This window comes from Penaeus vannamei, chromosome 28, assembly GCF_042767895.1.
Source record: "Penaeus vannamei isolate JL-2024 chromosome 28, ASM4276789v1, whole genome shotgun sequence".
Classification (NCBI taxonomy): Eukaryota; Metazoa; Arthropoda; class Malacostraca; order Decapoda; family Penaeidae; genus Penaeus; species Penaeus vannamei.
This window is the reverse complement of record NC_091576.1, coordinates 5,777,579-5,782,578: the sequence shown is the minus strand read 5'-3', so window position 1 is coordinate 5,782,578 and position 5,000 is coordinate 5,777,579. Positions and strand designations below refer to the sequence as shown.

The following is a 5,000-nucleotide window of genomic DNA, read 5'->3' as shown; positions in this document are numbered from 1 at the left end:
GTATGATTTCAACCTCACTCAATTTTCTAGATAATGATAATATAAATATTATGAACGCTTATTGTATTATAAATTCCTGGACATTGTGGAAATAAAGGAAATATAAAAAATATAAAAATCTCTATAAACCCAAATAATTTATCAGACGAAAGAAATCACAAACTATTTCATATTTCATTCTGCCTTCAAATGTCTCACTTATAAATCACAGTAGTTTACTGCTTTGTAAAGTACATTACAAAATCAAAATTGAACCTGTCACACAATTCACGGAAACGATACAAAAGAAACATTAAAAAGAAAAATAATACTAAAAAAACCGTCTAACAGTGTCCTTGTCGGGAATCGAACCCGAGATCTCCTGATTCAGAGTCAGTCGTGTTAACCACTACACTACAAGAACTTAGTAATAAGAGGAAAGAAGGCGGAATCATAATAACATGTGTGCCGAATACAGCAAGTGAAAATCGTGCGATATTGTAGTCAACTACATTTAATCTTTTGCAGAATACTTTACAAAGAAAATAATCAGAAGTGGACTTTCTGAAGGTATACGGTGAATAAATATTTGCGGATTATAAATTATTTTGGAATTTGAGAAAAAACAAAGAGAAACAAGCTAAACTTTCATAACAGTGAAAATAAGTGATTATTTCTATGATATTTATTGTCATGCACCGAGTATGCCAATAAAAACAAATCTTCAATAAAGGAGGCGCATGGAAAGTGTCATTCATGAAGGGGGAGAGAGGGAGAGGCGAGAATTAGAATCGACTCGATCTGCGCCATCTCTGGACAGTAAACAAAACGCGCAAAACCTTTCTGAGGATTTTTAGATGATTAATTCTCTAATCTTACTTCAACATTCTGGCTCGTACACAGTAACCTGTTTATATCATCATAGAAAATGGGTAGAAATTAAAAGAAAACGAGGAAGTCCTGTATTGAGAAGCTTCAACGGTAGTTTTCCGTGTTTTGTGTTTATTTTTAGTTTTTTCAGTAATATCTACATCTATATATCTTTGTTTTTACCCACATATCTATCTGTCTATCCATCTATCTATACATACACATCTTCCTATTGATAATTCTATTAATTCATCTATAATTCTATTTGTCTATCTAGTCATTTATCTGTCAATTTATTTATCTGTCTATTTGTCTATTGATCTATCTCTCCGTCAGTTTATCTATTTATCTATTTGTAAACCTATTCATCTACCTATCAATTTATCTATCTATCTATCTAGTTGTCTATCTACTCATCTATCTATCAACTTATCTATCTATCTATCTATTTGTCTATCTATTCATGGATCTATCTATCAATTTATCTATCTAGCTATCTATTTTTCTATCTATTCACTTATCTATACATACCTTAATTATACTAACATAACTGCCAAGATATTCTAAAAGAAAAGAAAAAAAATGAAAAAAAAGTAAAAAAAAAAAATTACTTCAATACACAAATTATGAAACTCTCGATCATCTTTTTGTGATTAGTTTTGGATTCGGGATCATAATCATTAAAATCTTTGATGATTAGAGAAAGAAAAGAAGGCAAATATGTTCGCAATTTGGAGATTTTTTTTATTACATAATGCTTTTCCTTTCTGTTCATGTGAAAGTGTACAGTGAAACCGTTTTGAGATTCGGATTTCAATACTGAGACGCAAGTTGAAACACACACACACACACACGCACACACACACACACATATATATATATATATATATATATATATATATATATATATATATATATATATATATATATATATATATATAATTTCGTTCACACACACACACACATATATGTATATATATATATATATATATATATATATATATATATATATATATATATATATATATATATATATATGCGTCCGTGTGTGTGTGTGTGTGTGTGTGTGTGTGTGTGTGTGAGTGTGTGTGTGTGTGTGTGTGTGTGTGTGTGTGTGTGTGTGTGTGTGTGCACAACTAGGAGAAGGAAGAGTAAGAGGAGGAGGGGAAGAGGGGAGTAGGGAGGAGAATGAAGAAAAAGACGAATAGGAAGAGGGGGAGGAGGGGGAGGAGGAAGAAGAAGACGAAGGAGGCGGCGGAGGAAAGGAGGAGAAAGAGGAGGGGAGGAGGAGGAGAACTAGAAAAAGAGGATGAATTAGCAAGATAGAGGAGTGGATGATGATAATACCAGTTACCTTGATTAATACCAGTCAGCTCAATACCAGTTTGATACCAATCACCTCGATATAAGTTTGTTAAGAACCATATTTAAAGGTATTGATATAAGAAAATGAGTAACACCAAAGTCAAAGAAAGTAAAAAAAAAAAAAAAAAAAAAAAAAAAAAAAAAATATTTTGTCAATTAGTTCCCGTCGGGAATCGAACCCGAGATCTCCTGATTCAGAGTCAGTCGTGTTAACCACTACACCACGAGGACTTGGCAGATGAGTGAGACAGCTTTTATTTTCAATCTTTATCCCCCCCCCCCCTTCCCTCGCTCGTTTCTCTCTCTTTTTTTTCTCTGCCTGTTTGTTTGTCTGTCTCTGTCTTCTTCTTCTTCCCAAAGAACGAATGAGCAATCAGTAGAATAGTAATTTAAAAACATACAAAACATACATTCTGAATGCAATATAAACTGTTTCTGTAAATTCAGAGATAGAGAGATAGAGATTCCACGCGCACTCAATCACAGTATTGTAGGTAAAATAGAGAGACAGAGAGAGAAAATGAGAGTGAGGGAGAGAATAAGAAAAAATGGAAAGTGACACAGGGAGGTAAATGTTTTATCCCTAAGGCGAAATTATCGAAATAAACATATGTGCCGTAAAATACTGTACAAAGAAATTAATTACTAGTGGATTTCTGAAGGTATTCGGTTACTAAAGAGGTATATAATATTTGCGGATTATAAATCATTGTGGAATTTGAGAGAGAGAGAAAAAAATTGCAACTTTCATACCAGTGAAAATTGGTGATTTTTTTTACTATGATATATATTGCCATGCGCCGAGTATGCCAATAAAAAAGTCTTTAAGAAAGGAGGCGCATGGAAAGTGTCATTCATGAAGGGGGAGAGAGGGAGAGGCGAGAATTAGAATCGACTCGATCTGACGTGCAGAGGTCACGTGACGCAAGAGGGTCGAGGCGCTTTCCACAATCTCCCTTGCACTGCAGACCAGACCGTCAATATGCGCAGGCAATGCTCTCCATAAGCCAAAGATCCAACGACGAGAGACTGGAACAAAATCATTGACCTGGCATAGCAACGAGGGAGACGGATGCACCTCTTTAATCGTAAATTTATCGTGATTATTTTGTGTTTTTGGAGTGCAAATAACATGTTTCAATAAACCTTTTCTATAACTTAAAAATCATATATATGCATATATATGTATATATATGTACATAAACTTGAGATTATGAATATGAATCTAATTCAATATAGAATCACAGTAAACCAAAAGAAAGATATCACAAAAGAAAAAAGAGAAATAGTAAACTTGGCTCTGGCTTTTGGTCGTCTCATTTTTAAGTACAACAGCAGTTTCCAGATTTGCCAAAAAGTAAAATACATGACAATGATAAAAAATAGATAAATGAATAAAAATTAAAATTTAAAAAAATGTCACACAAGCTGCCTTCTTTTGAAAGTAAATGTGTAAACTTAAAGTCATCCTAGAGAAAATTTCGTTTTTTTTATATGAATTGATCATGATAGTAACGATCACAACAACAATAATAACAATATCAATATTAGACATCAGTGATAGAAATAATGAAAAGCTATTCGTATTAATAAGGCTAATAATAGCAGCTAAAATAATTATTATGATAATTATACGATGATAATAATAGTGATAATATCAGTAATTATAGTTCATATTAGTTTTAATAATGATGGTGATGATAATAGTAATAACGATCAGGATAACAACAGTTATAGTAATGAAATATAAACGACAGCAATTATAATTATAGTATTATCATAATTTCTAATTGAACTAATTGAAGTTTTTTTTCAGAGCGAACTGGAACAACGAAAATTTAAAAAAAAGAGAGAAAAACATTCGATTCTGCCTTTGGATGTTTGTTAAACAGTAAAATATATGACAAAATCAAAAAGTTATGTCACACAAGTCTATTTTTGGTAAGTTAATGTTTATTCCCAGGTTAAAGATGTCATCCTGGAGAAAAATAAAGTTAACACGATCATGTTTAATAATAATAATAATGATCACAACAACAATACAAATATATGGAAATAATATAGATTATATTAATGATAAGAATAGTATTAAGAGCAATATTAATAACGTTTTTGATATAATTACCATTCTAATTGTGCTATTGTTAAGAACCATATTTATAAGTATTGATATAAGAAAATGAGTAACACCAAAGTCAAAGAAAGTAAAAAAAACAGAAAAATATTTTGTCAATTAGTTCCCGTCGGGAATCGAACCCGAGATCTCCTGGTTTGGAGTCAGTCGTGTTAACCACTACACCACGAGGACTTAGCAGATAACTGAGACAGCTTGTATTTTCAATCTTTATCCCTCCCCCTCGCTCGTTTCTCTCTCTTTTTCTCTCTGCCTGTTTGTTTGTCTATCTCTGTCTTCTTCTTCTTCCCAAAGAACGAATGAGCAATCAGTAGAATAGTAATTTAAAAACCAAAACATGCATTCTGAACGCAATATAAACTGTTTCTGTAAATTCATTATGATGAAATATGCAGTAATTTGATTCGTAGTAAATTTTCTATACCATGTTAATAATTATTTTGCATAAATGCTATGAACAATGTTTCTAGTTTAAAATATGATAAATAGGACTGGTGCAATTTAAGAACTAAAAAAATCAGTGTAATTCAATATGAACAATGTTTCTGGTTTAAAAGATGATGAATATGACTGGTGCAATTAAAATAAAAAAAAAACATTGTAATCTTTTTTTTTTTTCTTTTTTTTTTTTACCTGTACTAAAGGTGAAAAC

General features: G+C 31.5%; 2 non-coding genes across 2 annotated transcripts; both read right to left on the bottom strand.

Moving 5' to 3' along the window:
• Positions 1-330: 330 nt before the first annotated feature.
• Positions 331-403, bottom strand: TRNAQ-CUG (transfer RNA glutamine (anticodon CUG)). Its single transcript has one exon. It is a non-coding gene; the product is annotated as a tRNA-Gln (tRNA).
• A 4,046-nt stretch (positions 404-4,449) lies between these two features.
• TRNAW-CCA (transfer RNA tryptophan (anticodon CCA)) lies at positions 4,450-4,522 on the bottom strand. The gene has a single exon. It is a non-coding gene; the product is annotated as a tRNA-Trp (tRNA).
• Positions 4,523-5,000: the final 478 nt, after the last annotated feature.